The sequence below is a fragment of the Amblyomma americanum genome, chromosome 2 (assembly GCF_052857255.1).
Source record: "Amblyomma americanum isolate KBUSLIRL-KWMA chromosome 2, ASM5285725v1, whole genome shotgun sequence".
Taxonomy (NCBI): Eukaryota; Metazoa; Arthropoda; class Arachnida; order Ixodida; family Ixodidae; genus Amblyomma; species Amblyomma americanum.
In genome coordinates, this window is record NC_135498.1 from 132,803,104 (window position 1) to 132,822,994 (window position 19,891).

Here is a 19,891-nt window from a genome sequence, read left to right on the forward strand (position 1 = left end):
TACGAGAATGGACGAGTTGCGCGCCTCTGGGATACGCGATTTAAAATCTTTGTCAGTGCACGCATTTTTCTTACAGTTCTGTTGTGGCCTTCGGTTGTGGCCAACTGGCATTTCAATTTTTTCATAAAGTTTTCTCTTTACAAAAACTCCGTTTTCGTTTATAGTGACACCTGAAAGGTGCCAGCATACATGTATTTGTCGTTTTGTGTCCCTTAAAGTTCTCCTTTTAGGTGCGTGTAGAGGGGAGTGTGGTGAGAGCTTTTGGACAACAATCTGCGTGGTAACCCTGAACTGACTCACCGCGATGCGTTTCTCGGTGCCACGTACGTACATATCGGGAGCTCTTTATTAGACGAGGCCGGAAAGTTGGAGAAAAATAACGGCGCTAAAACGCATGCAGTAAATTATTGAGAAATCGCGCGTGAGGCACTCCCAAAATACTTCACAAAATGCAGTTACGCAAAACGAAGAGCTCCATCTCCGCGCTTCAATCGTGCCGCTTAGCCTACGGTTGTTAGGCAGACAGACGCTGACAAGAGAAGTCAAGTGTCCCTCCACCGTTGACTCCTGTGAAGTGCCTAATCAGTAAAGTGACCTAGATCAGAGTGTCTCTGCTCCTGAGCGCAACAACTCAAGATAGGGGATCAGCTGTCAGCAGGAGCAGCAGTGTGCTTTCTTTGTTGCCGCACTGACCATCGCGGCAGATTTGCTTTTCTTTCTCACTCGACCTCACGCGCCTCGACCTCACTCGACCTCAGTGCACTGCCCATCACAAAATGTGAAGGCTGCAGGGCCATACTCACGAGAAATGCGTGCCTGGCGACGTGGCGAGTTCTCTTTGCCGCAAGAAGGAGCGTCGTTAAAGCCAGTGCATAGGAAGAATAGAAGCCAGCTCCGTGTGCGTGACTTCTAGCGGTTAGTGACACTGTCTATGAACACCGGTGTGTGAAAAGCCGCAAGAGAAGCTTATCCATTCTGTGTCATCAAATCCTGCGCAAGGTGCTTTGGGACTTTGTCTTCTTTCCATCCTTGACTGCATTGACCTACACGAGAATGACCGGAAAGGGGCTGACCGGAAAGAGGTATGTCCTCAACAGGTCGTTTCTTTCATCAGCACAAACAGACCGTCGAAAGGCAAACCTCTCCTGCCATTGTAGGTATCTGGGATAACAATTTCCTAACAACTCATAGGTATGTTCGACCTGAATATATACTTTTATCAGCTGAAGCCAACGTTTGACTGTTTGCTTTTTTCTGAAGGGCTCCCGTGACCTGTCTTCAAGCTTATGCCAGTTCTTTTTTGTTATCTAAAGGGCACATACAGATATGCACAAGTCGACCAGGTGCCTTACCTAAGCAAGGCCAGCTTTATCTGCCTTTGACCCTACTAGGCTTGGAAGGAAATCGAAACAATTTACCTGAAAGAAAGAGACTTAGTTTTTTTTTTGGCCAGCTGGCACCAAAAGACATCAAACAAGTAGGAGGCGCCTGTGAACCGTAATTTTCGTTGGCGCTCTGGCAGCCAAAGGCTACTATAATCAAGTTCAGCAAGAACTCCAGTTTAAAAATTATAGAGTTTCAACACACTGTTTGTAGGTCCTCCCAGCCTGTACGAGATAATCTTTATCACCTGCAAACTTTGCTGAATCGCCTTCTATTCTTCTCACTCTTGTTATTAATACTATATTTCTACTTTTATTATTTACACAAAAACTTACGCACATGCTTCAGGGATGATATTAAGCATTAATAATAAGTAAACAATTGCTGCCTAGAAAATAAGAATATGATCCATTCAGGATTGCGTCTGCATAACAGACACAGCAAATTATTTAAACTTCGTTACTGCTGGGCCGCTGACCCAACCCTGAATATTGAACTGCATGCCTGCAAGAATCAAACACCTGTTTATATCTTAATACTTGCTATTGGCGAGTAGATCTACTGATATTTTTCTTACCAACTTTGAAACAGCCGATCTCCTCGACGCGCTAGCTGAAAAAATTGTCGCTCTTTGTGCAAGTAAGCAAAAACCACAAGTTGAAAAATTGTGCCAATCGGAATCCACCCAAATCCCTAGGTGGTAAGTTGCCAGCTGGTTTTTAAATAAAGTTTTTTTTCACGAATGTACCGATGCCTTTTGCGAGCGTCCGTTTTGTGCTACGGAAATAAGGGAGCGAATTCAAGCCCCACAAGCTATACACACTGAAGGTCATGTGTTTTGTCAACATGCACATGAAAGCTTAGAGGAATCGTTGAGTATAGGCGGCGCACAGGTGCAGCAATTAAGGCAAATATTACACAACTCATAAAAGAATACAAGCAATTTCTACTGCCCATGGGGAAAGACTGCCTGCGGCGCGCGCTGGCGGGCCGCAACTCAGCTCACTGCCGGCGCGTGGCGACAACTGCCCGCCTCCTCTGCCGGGGTGCGGCCTGGAGCACGCACAGCTATGGAGGCGAATTATGGCAGCGCTGGCGGGATTCCATTCTCGAAAAAAGCAGCCGCTGCGTGTTGAGCGTGCAAAACCGATGCCCGCATGCTGCTTACACATCATTACGCAGACACTGGCCTAGCCAAGGAATTCGAAGACGGGGAGGAGGTAGCTTACTTGATATAACATTGAAACGAAAATAGTCTAATGGAACAGCGTGAAAAGTATTGACTGTGGAGAAAGCGAGGAAGCAGCAACCGATGAACATAGGAAGTACTGCGTTTAGAGCATACTTGCCGCAGTGCTGTTTGATTGGGCCTTCCAAGTAATGCAGCTTTTGCGCACTGGCACCCGGAGTATGCTGGCACTCGCCAAGCATGCTGCAGGCTCTGTATATAGAGGGCAGCAGACGCTGCGCCTGTCCGGATGCTGCAGGAGGCGTGAACCACAAAAGATATTGTGACAGTTTCGACTGCCAGTGGCACGCGCTTGTGGGTGGGGCTACGTGCGCTAGATGGCTATACTTTTTTTAAACGTGGGCTATTACATGCACTAAAGTGAGGAGGAGTTCATACATAGTTAAAATACAATGTTTTCAAATATCTTTTTCTTTCCTGTGGCAGCTAGTATGTACGGCCAATAAAATCGGTGCATGTAGGACATGCCATTACATCTACCCAAAAATAGGCGTTTTGAGTTGAACTGTATTCTTTTCTGCACAGCACTGTCAGCGTTGTAGCCCACCAGAAAAGAAACAACACGCTTTAACTAGTAATCTTGTTAACTAATTCTGAGTATTTAAACTTTTGCTCTTACTATTGGTCTTCATGTTTACTGATATGCGTCCAACCCACCGTAAGTAATGCCCAATCAGTTTTTAGATGTTCGAAACATGCTTACCCTTGATGGTGTGGCCCAACAAATATTGCCTACATCGCGCCAAAATACATGCGCTTTTTTTTATTCTGTAAGTCCCATCAGGGACAGTAGCGTGAAGGGCTGTGAATGATACAACCAGTTGTAGCGCACATGTTGGTAAGTAAAACAACATGAAGAATAACATATGGCAAAAATAGTTACAAAATCGGTTCGAGAATTCAAGTTGAGTTACAAATAATAGGCTGCAAACATGGTGACAAGAAAATCAGAAATAGTAAATCGGCTGCAGTCAGTGCTGTACATTCAGTATAGGTACAAACAAAACGGTAAAAAAGAGGGCAGAGTACGAAATTGTGAAAAATGAGAATAACTACTGGGAAACAAACAGGTGACCTATAACTAGGGTCCTAAACGCATCTAATGATGAGCTCTTAGTAATATCCGTGTTTAAGTTGTTCCATTCGCGTGTAGCACGAGGAAAAAATGAGTATTTGATTATGCCGGTACGGAATGGAAACTAGTTTAGTTTGTGTGTGGGGTTGTCGCGGGTCGATGTAGTCTTTGTGGTCATGTATTTTGTAGCGGGCACTCTTAGTTGGTTGTGTATTAGATGATACATAATTTTATGTCTTGCAAATTTTGCTGTGTTCTCCAGGGTTAGGAGTTCTTCACGTTTTAGTAAGTGTGTTGGTGAGTCTGTAAGGGAGTGTATATTATATACACATCTTAGTGCCTTTCACCGCAACCCTTAAAGTTTTTTAATGAGCTTGTTAGTAAAGGGCAACCAAACGTTGTTGGCGTACTCTAGAATTGGTCTCACTATAGTTTTATATGGTAGTAATTTAGTTTCAGGGGATATTAGTCTAAGGCGTCTGTTAGTGAAGAATACTTCTTTTAGTGCATTCAATGTGATGATGTTAACGTGCGAATCCAATCTGAAATCAGAGGTTAGTGTCAAACCAAGGTACATATGCTCAAGGACAGATGCAAGATGAATATTTTTAAGCGTGTACTGAAAAGCTGATGTGCAGGTTTTTTGCTAGTTATAAATAAAATAAGAGATTTATTTAAATTCATGTCCATCTGCCAGTCCTGAAACCACTGGGACACCACTGGGGCTTGAAAAACTTGCAAGCTATGCATCCCCACCAGTCAATGTAAGTCGTCGAAATAGCCAAATTAGAGGTATGTCTTGACGCATTATCCCGTTTGTGTGGCTCACTATTCCGTTATCGTGCAGTGGAGCCTTTCGTTGGGGTCCCGGTCCAGTCTCAGCGCTTCGCTTCAAAGCAGTTTAAATTATTAGCTCAAGAATTCAAGCAGGAAAAGGAGGACCGAGAAAGGCAGGCCCAAAACGCAGCCTGCACTGGCACGGCTTCACACATTACGCATATGATTTAAAGCTCGTGTACGAGAAGCGGCTTCGGCGGCACCCCTGTCATCGTCAGCAGGTGCGTATGTTTCAGTGCGTTGAAACCACTTATACTGCAGCTGCAGAGGCAACTGGAATTTATCTTAGAATCCTAAATCCGCCATACCGGTTTCGACTGAAACAATGCAAGATAAGGCAAAAGAGACCGGTGGAAGGAACGGGAGTACCACAATAGGTATGTTAACTACGAAAAACCAAATTGGCCCATTCGCAGCTTTACTGTCCTCAGAACCTATCTACTAAGATATTTTTCACATTATAAATTGTACACAATCAACAAACGCGGTTATGAGTGCTATCGGGTTGATAAAGAGTTTGTGAGCATTCAGCATGACTGCATGAAATCGCTATAATCCGGCTTCAAATGTTCGTGACAAAGATTCCTCACCGGGCGTGATTTCTCAGCGCAGGTTTGTCGGTATCTTCCTAGCCTAGGCGAGCCGCCACGGTGGCTGAGTGGTTATGGCACTATAGGCTGCTGATCCGAAAGACGCGGTTTCGATCCCGGACGTGGCGGTCGTATTTCGGTGGAGGCGAAATTCTAGAGGCCCGTGTACTGTGCGATGTCAATGAACGTTGAAGAGCCCTATGTGGTAGAAATTTCCGGAGCCCTTCACAACGGCGTCCATCACAGCCTGAGTCGCTTTGGGATGTAAAACTCATTAACCCCCAGCCTGGTATAATTAGCACGTGCATCCTTGACGGCATTACCGCCTGCTCACAGCTATGATGGCCCAAAAATCTAAGAGGTTAGCTGATATGTGCATGCTCAAGACCATGCTATAATTCTACTGCCTTTCCAACTTACCAAAATAAGATAATGGTAGCCAGAGCTGTAATTATGCTTCTGATTTTCAGTCTCATAACAAAATGTGCGCTATATATAGAAGAAATTTCTGTAGTCAGGGATAGATATGCCGTCTTGTAGTGAATGATTATAAATGAAAAAATGCGCAACAACTGCTGAAAAAAAATGAGGGAGATTTAAATAAGGACGCAACGCCAAATGACGTCAGATAGCCTGATGGTGCCGATTGAAGGGTAACTAGTGGCAGCAGTGGCTGGGCAGAGAGTGATCCTACCCGCGCAATGCATATGTTGGATATGTTTCATCAAAACAGGCCACCAGGGAAGTTTTTGGAGGGGAAATAGGGAAAATATTTCAAGTTGGAAGAATTCTTTCGGTAGGAAATAAAAAAAAATGGTCATAAAATAAAATGGTCATTTGTAGTAAAGTGCTCTGCTACAACATTAAGCATAATATCCGGAGGTAGGGTTCATCGAAGCTATTCTCAAATGCTAAAGCTGTTGCTTGAAGGCCATGGAATCCCCTCGTGCATTCTCTGCTGCGATTCGTACGCACCGTTGATATCAGCTTTTGTTTGTGATACACCTACGCGTTATTTTCAGCGCTCACGTAAAGAACCAGCCTGCACTCCTCACATAGCATTAGGCCCCGAACCTCTGAGATTTAAGCTTTCTACCGCGGCGCTGGGCATCAGCAAAGAGATTTCTGTCCAAATTGCACCGCAGTCAGAATGCACATTGCTTTTGATGAATGGGACAGTCTAAGCTAGATACGTTGGTTTACTTAGTCCTCAAGACTTCATCAGTTCCTTGGCAAATGATTACATTCCCTGTAGTTTGAACACTCACTTCGTTTTGCCGCTCCTCTCTTCTATTTTCGCACCAGGTATCGCAAACTGTTTCTTCTATTGTGCCAGACTTGACGCGAATGTATGTAACTGTCCCAGAAATTCTGAAGAAATCTATCTTATCACTGCTTGCTTCGAAATGGTTTCTTCTGTTCTGTGGGAGGAGCATATCACACATCATCATCAGCCTGACTACACCCACTGCAGGGCGAAGACCTTTCCCACATCTTTCCCGTTAACCCTTTAATTTGACAGCTGCGTCCACCCTATGGCTGCAAAGTTCTTAATCTCATCCGACCACCTAAACTTCTTCCGCCCCCTGCTACGCTTGCCTTCCCTTGGTATCCATTCGGTTACCCTTAACGGCCATCGGTTATCTAGACTTCGCTTTAAATGCACTGGCCAAGCTCAATTCTTCTTGACTTCGATTAGGAGGTCATGAACCCGTATTTGTTTCTGCACCCATTTCGCCCGCATCCGGATGCCAGGTGCCTATAGTCGGCCATATCCATGTTTGCATTTTAAGTACATTTTAGACGAATTTAATTCATAGAAATCATGACGCAAGTGAGTTCAGTTTAGAAAGTGCATTGAAAGTTTTCGCAGTAAAAACAACTTGGTGGCAAGAAATTTGTTTAAGTGAGCAGTATCATATTAGGCAATAATGAAAACAAAAATACTGGGCTCTCCACACGTGTAGATAATCCCTGACCCAAAAAATGTTAACTTTTATACCTGTATACCGCTCCACTACTCGCTGCTCATATCGCCCACGTGTTTGGCGATATGTGCTTCGACTCTCCGACTTTATATGCGGACCCAGAACAAGGTTGGAAAGTAAATGTCCACTCTCTCTCTCTTTCTATACACCACTCGGATTGCAAACCGAAATGTAAAGCATATCATGTAACACTAATAAAGGCTTGTCAAACCACCCCTAATGTGCCGTCCCCAAGGAGAACGCGTATATTAGCCCAGAAAAGTGCTAGACAGTTTCCATCCTCTTTCGGAGCAGGGCGAATGGGATCGCACTAGCACGGAGCCCACTGCAGGCAATGTGTCTTTTTTCTGAACCCACCTAGCCAGAAAGCCCCCCAGTGTTCACTCGGCGAGGGGGCGTTACGCCCGCTGTAGAGTGCATTGCGCCGGGCAACCCGCAGTCAATGGTTTTAGGTACACATCGCAGCACATGTTTAAATGCTTAAGGTAATAGTGTTTTTATGAGCCAAAGCAGGGCTCGCGGTTACGTAGCGTGGAGGGGCGCAGGCAGAAGGAGAATGCAACATAATTGAGAATTCAGATGTTGCCACAACCACTAAGAAATAAACGTGAGATAATTGAACCTTTCCTAATTATGCTCTGGACAGCGGCATAGACTGTTGCTATTTGAAGCAGTTCCAGATTTCAACCCACACATGGGATGCCTGTCTCGTCACTGATGAGTTAGGCTCTCGTAAGTAGAGATCATGCTTGCAGCGTCTTCTTCACTGTTGGTTTTTCTTTCCCTCACTGGATAGCATGCGCCAGCGGTTAAACGTTTAGGATACATATTATTGGCCTATAATATCTATTTCATCGTAATATATGATGGTATTCACGAATTAAACATACGCATCTCCGTCTTAATATACATGCGTGGTATTTATATACCTCATGATTTATACATCGTATCATAAGAAGATAAACCAACAGTCACAGAAACCAAATGGCAGAGGGGTATTCTTAAAAAGGTGGTGTTGAATAATTGAAGATCAATTGTGTTTTTTTATTTTACTGCGCGAAGATAATTGATTAAGAATCGAATTAAAGCCGAAGGGGACCCTTAAGCGCCTCAATTAAAACGATAGTGTTAATGGGTTAGTGCCCATATATGCGGAATTGGTCCTTCTCTGTTTTGCATTAATACGTCGCTAAGAATCCTCATACCCCTCCAGGTTCAGTGGTCCAGCGGTTAAGCGATGCGCCACTTCTTTTCGATGGCAGGTGCTGCCACCGATGGGGCCTGTGCGACCCAGGTTGCTCCTCCACAGCAACCTGACGCTGCTAATAATTAATATATCTGCCAACTGCGACAGCGGCCAGTTTTCTTCTGTATTGGTTTCAACATGAATTCTACATCGGTATTGCAAGGGTTATCATAGACTAATTTCCGGCACCCAGCACACATCGGTTCATTGTCGGAAACTAGAGGGCAAAGGAAGCATAAATGTAAGTTCTATGTGAGAAAAACCTCCTAAGCCGAAATGGGGCTGCCCACAATAAACTGCTGTGTATCTCACATCAGCCGTGACGGGCCTGAAAAACGGTTGTGTCTGCCTGCTGCCCACATCAGTTCCTTAATTGTTGGCTATTTGAAGCCATGAGCAAAATAAATCGATCTCTCCAGAGAAAACTTCCTCATGCCCAATAGGGGCGGCCCGCGCAGAACCGCTGTAGACGCCACATGGGCAGGGACGGGGCTGCTAAATGCGCGTGTCCGCATGCTGCCTACATCGGTCTTGTCGGGGATTATATGGCTGATGAAACATAAATGCAGGCAGGCCCACATTGGCTGTAGCGGGGCTGCACGCATCCATGTGCCTACATGCTATTATACATGCCATCTTTCATTTCGCAAATTTTTTTATTCTTGCCTAAATCTTCCTCTTATGATTTGATAAATATTCTGAGCATCTTGACTCCATTGGAGAAATGAATACGTTATGAATCGTGCACTCACGTAAATTCTGAAAAATTGCCAGAACATATTCTGAAATAACTGTGACACCCTATCAAGCTGCGCTGACCTAACTGCGGCTCTCCAAACCATTATATTTCATACCACCATGATATCTGATACCTGATTTAATATCTGCTGCGGGTCCTTGGACCAAATACTTTAAAATTGTTTTTGAAATATGACAAAGTGCTTAGCTTGCAGCACTCTGGCACGGGTCGGCCCGGTATTGCACTGCCTCCGGGATCGGCCATGGGCATATTAGCGCGCGCCTTTCCTTTCTTTGTTCTCCTATCCTTTAACTCTCATACCTTTAGCACGCGGCAGCGAGCGTGGTTCGGCTTGATCCAGTAGGCAAGCCCGTTCACTTTCCCTTTCTTTCTTCCTATCAGCAACAGTAGTAGCAGCAACAGCATTATATTTCAAAAGATACACACGTTTTTCGCTACCTGCAGTAAGCCAAACATGGAGTCGGAGCGCGCTCCTCACATCGCCCGCATGCCCTAGTTTGTGAAGCGCAAGCTTCACTACGCTAAGTAAAGCCGATTTTCGCCGTGCGTTGGCGGTTGACCTTCAAGTGAACCAGAGGTCAAGTGTGGCTGTAGGCCTTGCCATATGTGATAAACCATGGTGTCGCACCACTTGGCCTTTCATCTTCCGATTCGCCGGTAGAGGACGGTAGAATAGGCCGCAGCGTTCTTTGGGTGACCAGCCTAACGCGCTCAACCATTAATTTAACTGCGGCTTTCCGCGGTTGCAGTGTTTCGCGATGTCTATCCAGTGGTCGGAACGCCCTCAACGTTACTGACGCAAGCCGCGTCTACTTGAATAATACATCATAGCTTTCGCTCTCTATCCAGGTTCAGCACTAAACCGCAGCTAATTTTTTGTGCTGCTTGCACCGATCTAGCTTAAAAAATTGAAATATTAATGTTCGAGCTTCTGGCCTGAGGCTCTGATGAAAGCAGATGAGCCTGGAAATGCCTCAAACCACCCACATTTGTCCCCGGTGGCGAAAATGAGATTAAGGCTATATTGGGCTTGCCCCTGTAGGAACGACATCGCTCCCATTGCTGTATTTGAGGAGCTAAAAGATTTAACATCCTCAGTGGCTGCCCACGTCGGTCCAAAGTACGACCACTGGGGTTCTGGGTTGGCTACCCGCGTAGCGCAATGCAGGTTAAAGTAGGTCAGCCCCACATAAGCTGCCTACATCAGTCGCAAATGGGACGCGATCGAGATGTTTGTGGGCAGCCCACTTGAGGCCCGTGCGGGCCCTCGCTGCAGAACCCGCATTATGCCCACAGGAGCTCGTTTGCATTGCCCACATACGATCCACAGGGGGCCCACTTCGTAGACTACATTGAGGTACTGAGGAAGCCATGAAATTGAAAGGGGTTTAAACACATCCGCAGTTTTCTAAACGAGTTTTTCAAGAAATTAGCTTTGCGCATACCAAACTGGGTCTTGTTTATTCGCGTTTTCAGGCAGAAATTTGTTTCAGTCTGATTTTTTAATTATCTGCTAGGTGCGTAAATGAAGGCAGGAATCAGTTTTTTCTAGGCCTTAGATGTATCAAACCTCCCCCGTATAGAGTGATGATAACTGGGGTAGCTTTTGGTCAAAACGCTTTAGACTAGTAAATTTCAGAGAAAAAATTTTTCGTGCCGTAAAACTCCCCTGACACCTAAAAGTGACTTTGAACAAAGCCAGGGTCCAGCATGCTGTCTAAAAGCTCTCCAGTGGCTTTAGATTGTCGCCGGAACACTAGTCTTTCAGAGGTATCCGACGCCGCTTAGCACTAGCGATGGGTATGTTTCTTTAAACAAGGGTGTCTAGCCATACACAAATTCGTTTGCGGCTGTGCCGCACTGTTGCTGCGAAAATAAAAATTGGTTTGAAACGCGTGGGGAAGTTTACAGCTGTTGTTGCTAGAGAAGAACTTAAAAGAGTTAAAGAACACACGTAGCAGGGGCGTCCGCAGCTGTAAGAACCTTTGGAAATGCATATGAAAAGCCTGTGTATGAAAAGTAGCAGCGATAGCGTAGAAATAGAGCGTACGCCTCGCGTACCAGAGGACCGGGTTTCAAACCCTGGTGGCGCTCGATTCTCCACCGGGTATGAAAAAAAATATTCCGCATGTCGATAGAATTGCTTAACGAGGCCTGTGGTGCGGCTTTATCTCGGTAACCAGAACCGACAGCGCACTCCCTCACAAGAACAGGATTTGGCCACCCTTATGTATTACTTGGCCACAACCTTCTAAGAACAAACCAATTAACCCTTGGCCAATTAACCCTTGGCCCTCAGCCCCAGCGGTTGCGGAGCAACTGACCACGGCGGCGGTCAGATCTGTGACGCAGCGGAGGGGGATAAGAGTTTCTGGCTCCGGAGAGCCCGCCATTGGAATCTGAACCTTGCAACGTTTACAGCTAGAACTTTATCTAGTGACGCTAGCGAAGCAGTGCTGTTCGAGGAACTAGCGGGAATTAAATGGGGTGTAATAGGGCTTAGCCAAGTTAGGAGGACAGGTGAGGCGTATACGGACAGGCACATACTGTGCTATCTCGGATTACAGGATAGACGAGAACTAGGTGTGGGATTCCTCATTAATCGGTATATAACTGGGAACGTAGAGGAGTTCTATTGTATTAACGAGAGGGTAGCAGCTACTGCAATTAGGCTAAATATGAGGTACAAGCTGAAAGAGGTGCAGGCCTACGAGTCTACATCCAGCCATAGTGACCAGACCGTTCAAAGTTTATATGAGGACGTTGAATCGGCAATGAATAAAGTAAAATCACAGTAGCCTGTACTGATGGGCGACTTCAATGCGAAGGTGGGCAAGAAGCAGGCTGACGACCACGCGGTGGGCGACTATGGGATAGGCTCTAGAAAGAGCAGGGGGGATTTATTAGTGGATTTCGCAGATAGAAATAATTTACGGATCATGAATACCTTCTTCCGCAAACGAGAAAACAACACGAGGAACTGAAAGAGCCCCAATGATGAGATTAAAAATGAAATCGACTTCATATTATGCGCTTAACTTGGCATCGTTAAGAAAGTGGCCGTCCTCAGAAAGGTGCGCTGTAGCGACCACAGAATGGTAAGGTCTCGAATTAGCTTAGACTTGAAGAGAGAACGCAATAGCTAGTTAAGAGGAAGTCCATTAACGAGTTAGCCGTAAGGGGGAAGTACAGGAATTTAGGATAGCGCTGCAAAACAGATATTCCGCTTTAACTGAGGAAGACGACCTCGATGTTCATACAATGAACGATAATCTCACAGCCATCATTAAGGAGTGGGCAGTAGAAATAGGCGGCAGGACAGTTCGACAGGATACCGGAAAGCTATCTCAGGTGACGAAAGATCTGACTAAGAAGCGCCAAAGCGTGAGGGCGTCTTACCCTATCGGCAGAATAGAACTGACAGAGCTATGGAAGTTAATAAATAAGCGCAAGGTAGCCGACATAAGGAACTTTAATATGAAGAGAATCGAGCATGCTCTAAAGAACGCATGTAGCCTAAAAGCGCTGGAGCAGAAATTATGTATAGGTAGAAACCAGACGTATGCGTTAAGAGGCAAAGTGGGCAAGGTCATTAGCAATATGGATAGGGTAGTTAACGTAGCCGAAGAGTTCTACACAAATCTGTATAGTAGTCAACGTAATCAAAACGTTAATGCGAAAGACAGTACTGCACAGCAATGCGTCATCCCGCCAGTAACGAAAGAGGAAGTACAGAAAGCCTTAGGAGCATTGGAAAAGGGAAAAAGAAGCCGGGGAGGATCAGGTAACACAAGATCTGTTGAAGGATTGAGGGGAGATCGTGCTACAAAAACTAGCCACCCTGTATACGCAATGCCTCATGACGTCGACCGTACCAGGAGCTTGGAAGAATGCAAACATTATCTAAATTCCTAAGAATGGAGACGCCAAGGACTGGAAAAATTACAGACTGATCAGCTTACTATCCGTTCCCTACTATGGTAATCGCTAATAAAGTCAGGGCAACCTTAGACTCTAATCAAGCAAATGATCACAGAGGCTTTCGTAAAGGATATTCCAAAATAGATCATATTCACACTATCAATCAGGTGATAGAGAAATGCGCAGAATATAGCCAACCTCTATATATTGCCTTCATTGATTACGAGAAAGCATTCGACTGAGTGGAAAAGTCAGCAGTCATACAGACATTGCGTAATCAGGGTGCAGAAGTGCCTTATGTCAAAGTACTGGAAGATATATATATAGCAACTGCACAGCTACTATATTGATCCTTAAAGTCAGCAATAAAATTCCAATAACAAAGTCCGTCAGGCAAGGAGACACAATCTCGCCAATGCTATTCACCGCCTGTTTACAGGAGGCATACCGAGGCATGAATTGGGAACAGATGGGAAAAAGAGTAAATGGAGAATACCTAAATATTTTGCGATCAGCAAATGACATTGCCTTGCTGAGTCACTCAGGAGGTGAACTGAAAATCGTAATCGAAGACTTAAATAGGCAGAGCAGAACGCTGGGTCTAAAAATTACCAACCAGAAAATCAAGGTAATGTTCCGCTGTCTAGCAAGAAAACAGTAGTTCACAAATGGCAGTGAGAGCCTGGAAGTGGAAAAGGAACACGTCTGCTTAGGGCAGGTAGTGACAACTGATCTGGATCATGACAGGGAAATAACTAGAAGGATAAGAATGGGGTGGAGCGCATATGGCAGATTCTCGGATCATGAATGGCAGTTTACCAATTTCCCTCAAGAGAAAACTGCACAACAGCTGCATCTTACCGGTACTCACCTACGGGACAGAAACGTGGAGGCTAACAAAGAGTTCAGCTTAAGTTAAGAAGAACGCAACGAGCCATTGAAAGAAAATTTTAGGTGGAACGTTTAGAGACCGGAAGCGTTCAGAGTGGGTGAAGGAACAAACGTGGGTTAATGACATTCTAGTCAAAATCAAGACAAAGGAATGGGCTTGTGCAGGGCACGTAATACAAAAGCAAGATAACCGCTGGTCCTTAAGGGTAACGGATGGATTTCAAGGGGGCAATCTGGTCTTTGCATCGCCATCGTATCGAGTGGTCGGGGCTTTGGGCGGGGCACGGGTGAGCAGCTTGGTCTGGTCGGGTCTGGCTGGACTTGGGTGGAGTCGAGTGGAGGAATCCCGGAACCCTGCATCTGCGATGAACGCAGAGACAAGGTGTCGGAGCTTTAGGGCCGGATGGCGATGATACCCTGCACCTCAGCCCAAACGGTGCGAGTTCGGAAGGGAAAGGAGAAGACAGCATGATGCCATGATGAAATATTATTTAGTGCCTGCTGGAGCGTAGCGCGAGCGCTGCGTCCCACTCTACTGCCAGCTTTGTTCTCTTCTACGTAGCAATTTACTGCAACATATTCACAAAGCGTGATCTCAATAACAGCTGATTATGCAGTTGTCGTTGTCAAGTCCATTCAACGCTGTACGGCATGGCGGTTTGGTGCTTCCAAATAGATCATAGATGGAAAAATGAGTTTTATGCATCCCAGCAGAATCTCCGATACTGCTATTCGGCTATTCAAATGCATTTTAAATAAGAGCCGTATTGGGAATATATTTGATTATTTAAAATACCCTAGAGGCTCCTGTGCGGTCCATTGAGTACGTTTGTTATACAGGAAAAAATGCAGCAATACAGACAAAAAAAGTGCACAATTAATTTTGCAGAAAACAAAAATGCTCTTGCATTTCTTTTAATCAATATGCGCATTTTGTTCAACTGTTATTTCGCACTTTAGTCGAGCGGTTGCCCAAATGCATTGTTTTTTAGTCGGCCGTACACCAGGTTATTTCGGTGTGTTTACCTTGTATAAATTTTAATTTGCACATTTCATATTGCGGTTGCCCAAGTGTCTTGTTTTGTATTAGCCCGGATATTAGCCATGTAGGCTATCTGTCCAAATATTGTGCTCAAGCTTTTCTTGAATGAGCAAATAAAGCTTCATTTGAATTTGATGGTAATGCAACATGTTGAGCGGCGAGGCGCAAAAAAAGACACCACATCAACGAATAAGACGATGGAATTGGGAAATTCATTCAAAAGCTAACTGACATGAGCCAATGAGGATCAATTGATTTGAAGGAGATGATGGCATCGAGGCAACGACAAATGACATGACGCTATGCTGGTTAAATGAAATTGTGGTTCTTGCCGAAAGTAAACTCTGAGCTGGATTGGTTATGAAGCTATATCGACCTTTTGTGAAACTCCGTAGGACAGCTATCCACCGCATTCCCGACAGCTTTACCACAGCGACGTGGGCCGTCCTAAGGGGGAAGTTCGGTGCAGAGCTAAACACTTCTACTCCAAGCCTTGCGCTGTGCATGCACTGCCGAGCAGCACAATGCACAGCTGCCTCTCATCCTTCCTTTCTGGCTGAATGGGGAAGGGTAAATTGCACCTTTAAAGCAATGGCTTGAGAATTAATTCCTTTATTGCGACAGCAATGAAGGACAGAAGCAAGCAGGAAAGAGGTGAGGCAATAATCCGAAAATAGATGCCTCCAGCACTGCCCCCTTTTTCTGCCCCCAAAGCGTGCTTGGCGAAAATGGCGGAGAGGTCTGTGCTATGCCGTAACGCGACTTCCAGAGTTGTGAAAAGGGTCAATAATACCCCAGTAGCCGCATCTGAGACATCTATTGCGCAAATAGAGCCCTCGCTGTATAACATGTAAGAACCAATAGGCTTCGCACTCACCTTTTGGGCAATCAAATTATTCTAATCCACACTAATAAAATTATTAGGGCGATTTAGGCAAATCTCCGTTTTCAACTGACGCGGTGGTGTTTGACAGAACCGATGTGCTTCTTCATTTGAGTGTCCTCATAGACTTAAACAGAAATTTTTAGCTATCGACGTCTCAGCTGTCAAGAGCCTGTTTCACGGTTCAGAAGCTTCAGCGTTGCACCACGGAGCCGATTCGTCAGCATGCAGTGATGTCTACCATGTCAGAAATAGAGCAAGATTTGGCAACGTGCCAGGCGGAGTACTGCGACCACAGAAACGTGCCGAGTGACCGCAAATTGGTCACGAAGGCTTCCAATATGAAGAATACAAACAAGCAATGAGTAAATGATAATTCATCACTGCAGACAGCTACCCAAAAACTCGCGCTACTCAGTGGTAACGGATTGTGTTTTTTTTCGTTTTTACTCGTTCGTCACTAACACTTATAAAACGTTAGCGTCTATTCTTACTGTTCAATAACAATTTTATAAGTGCGCAATGTGCTCCGCATGCCACTAACTGCGCTACGTAATCACTACGTAATCTTAATCGTAAGCGCTACGCATCGTGTTATTTGTCTCATTGAGAGAAAACACATCTAGAGTGTGTGTGTGTGTGTGTGTGTGTGTGTGTGTGTGTGTGTGTGTGTGTGTGTGTGTGTGTGTGTGTGTGTGTGTGTGTGTGTGTGTGTGTGTGTGTGTGTGTGTGTGTGTGTGTGTGTGTGTGTGTGTGTGTGTGTGTGTGTGTGTGTGTGTGTGTGTGTGTGTGTGTGTGTGTGTGTGTGTGTGTGTGTGTGTGTGTGTGTGTGTGTGTGTGTGTGTGTGTGTGTGTGTGTGTGTGTGTGTGTGTGTGTGTGTGTGTGTGTGTGTGTGTGTGTGTGTGTGTGTGTGTGTGTGTGTGTGTGTGTGTGTGTGTGTGTGTGTGTGTGTGTGTGTGTGTGTGTGTGTGTGTGTGTGTGTGTGTGTGTGTGTGTGTGTGTGTGTGTGTGTGTGTGTGTGTGTGTGTGTGTGTGTGTGTGTGTGTGTGTGTGTGTGTGTGTGTGTGAACATAAAATATGCTGTACGCAAACGTGCATCATACGCACACCGCACAGAAAACAGTAAACATCATAATAAATAAAAACAACATATATTATCGAACACCACACTTATCTACAATGCTACCCCAAAGGTTTCGAAAATGCACAAGGCGATCTGTCACTGCTTTCTTGAGATTCCTTCTATACATATGTTATTTTCTGCAAGCATGCTGTGCTGTGTTATGCGATAAAGATTGTTTGCCGCATGAGGTGCGGTAAAAAGGTAGAAACCAGGGCAAGTGACATCGTGCATTTTACACTGGTGTGTACCGAGGAAGCTTAAAGGCTGCCAGCTTGAGTTCATTGTTTGTTTTAACTGCGTTTTGTTACGTACACAACAATTTGAACGGGTGCAAAATAGCAATTCATAAAATACCATGCTTAAAGTGCGGCAATGCATGGGAATGCCATGATATGTTCGCAATGGCATGACGCTGCAAATATTCTCTTACGCATTAAAGGACTGCACTAGAACAGCCAAGAAGAAAATACACCAACAACAAAGCGGACTGTATCTACGTTTTGCAAAAAACGGCTTCAATGCCTTCAGCACCATGCAGCCTAAAAATTGTATTGATATTTTGAACAAAATGGCAAGTCCTACGCCTCTTCTGTCGCAGTTACCACAGAAAACGTTTTAGCGTTTCGGAACAAATTAGCTGTGAAATATTTCACTCCTCTGCCAGGTCTGCGCAAGCAAGGAAACATCCGCGTCGTGCGAGAACAGCATTGCGTCGAGTACTATGCTTGATGTTTTTAATTTAGGCTGGTGGCCTAGACGCTGTTGTTCCGCTAGCCGAGCTCGTTTTGCTGCATCGTCTCGTGCTGGTTCCTAGATCTGTCTTGCATCACGCTGTCGTTGCCTGCGGTGCCTTTGCTGCACGACACGGCGAGCATGCCGAACCAACTCCGGGTCCTCGCTGACGTTTGACATCCTTCCTAGCAGGAATTCGGGGATTCGGCACGATAAGCAGGAGCACGCTAAATAGGGACTGGTATAATCGAGTGGGGATGGAGTTCTCAGGAGCGAATATACACACTTCCGCAAGCAAGCAAAGTTCTTAAAGCGCGAGCAACAGAGGGACCTCGACACTGCCCCGTCTGTCGATTGACGTTATCGTTCACACGAACGCCGCCAGATATCAGTTGCTGGCGGGCGCGGTGGCCGGCTGGTTAGACTTACCAACTGCCAGCTTGGCCATGGCTGACCAGATTGCCTTCAAGGAACCGCCGCCCCCGGTCAGCTCTTCCTTGTCCAGTGCCACCCCGTAAACTGTTTTGGGCTAGACCGTGAACCATCCGGAAGACCTCTAGTCGCCTTGTGCGCGCCAGGAGCCTGATCCTGTCGGGCGCTCCAGCCCAGCCCCTAGTGCCCCCGGGGGCCTGACATCTCTTCGCTGAGACATGCCATAGATCCGGGCCCGCCGTAACTCGCCTCCTTGAAACAGGGAATGGACTCGGACGCCATGAGGGTTCATGAGCGCATTGTCACGATGATTTTGGATAAGGACCACAAGCTAGGTCCCACAGCTAGTTTAGTTTAGTTTATGGGGGTTCAACGTCCCAAAGCGACTAAGGTTATGAGAGACGCCGTAGTGAAGGGCTCCGGCAATTTCGACCACCTGGGGTTCTCGAAACGCGCATAACGGCAACTGTAGCGCGCGAGCGCGCAGAAGAAGCGGAGGAAGCGGCCCGTGCGCGGACATCACACAGTACACGGGCCTCTTGAATTTCTCCTCCATCGAAATTCGACCGCCGCGGCCGCGGGGTCGGACCCGCTTCTTCCGGGCCAGCAGCCGAGCGCCATAACCACTCAGCCACCGTGGCGGCTAAGGTCCCACAGCTGGGGGTGTCCTCATGCCACTGATATGTGACATGTACATTCACGCCGCAGACTTTTTCCCGCATGCGGTCGCTGAGATGCACAACTCACAGGCGCTGCAGATCTCTTTGGCCGTAAAAGAACACCAACTAGACGTCCTGAGAACACGAACCACAGATGTGTCCGCTAGGGCCACTGCTCCTGATGTGAAACTTTGCGACATGAGGCATAGATCCTAGATATCACTGAGCTTCACTGCCGCCCTGCGCGGTGACGCGGTCGTTCCCGACACGTTGCTATCAGCATCGCAGCCCTGGATGCGACTCCTGTCCACCAGAGTCTATTGAGCGCGCAGACTCCCAGCCATATCAACTTATTAAAGGAGAATATTGATGCCGAGGCTAATCGCATCGGAGTCGTTACCCTACGGCCCTCGCGTCGCACCCTCAGAGCTGCCTCCAACCCCTGCGGACCTGGAACGCCTGAGGGCCACATTCTGCCGAGTCGAGGCCACCCGAACCTCACTCAACGTCCGGATTTACCAGCAGAGAAACGCGCACGTACGTCCAGCTAGGGCCGACCCGAAAGTGCGACCGGAGGACCCAGTCATGAAACTCAACTACCACAACCGCATTCTCCATCTGGGCCCATCTTCGAGGTTCACCCCACTGCCTTCAAACTTCGATGCGTTACACGTCGCGTGACCCTCAGGTGCACATCAGTTGAGGTCTGCGAACACCTGCATGTGATGCTTTGCACTTACTGCGCGCAATGTGGCCACGATTTGAAAGCGTGTAAGCTGCAGAGCGATCCCTCGAATGTTTGTTGATGCATAATGTGGTGTGACACGCCTTGGCGGCTTGCTCGAACCCCATCCAGGACCCTCATGTAAGTGCGCCCCTTGCACTGCTGCCAGTCGTCCATTTGGGTTTCCCGCGGGGCATGTGTCTTGTTCACTTTCGGGTGAAGCTGCTGGCAGGATCCGTACCCGCACACATTATGGGCCTTTGCCCTAGAGTAATTTCGCGTACTTGCGCGATCACATTAATTTTCTCCATTAAATTTAGATCACACGCACTGGGGGACTTCCCGGTAGTCAAAT

The 19,891-nt window shown here is 46.4% G+C and overlaps 1 protein-coding gene across 1 annotated transcript in view; it reads left to right on the plus strand.

The window, feature by feature from the left end:
• The first annotated feature begins 758 nt into the window (after positions 1-758).
• LOC144121813 (monocarboxylate transporter 12-like) overlaps positions 759-19,891 on the plus strand; it is a 66,599-nt gene continuing 47,466 nt past the window's right edge. Inside the window, exon 1 of the mRNA XM_077655220.1 lies at positions 759-1,082. The gene's annotated coding sequence lies outside the window, so the exon portion shown is untranslated. The remainder of the gene's footprint in view (positions 1,083-19,891) is intronic.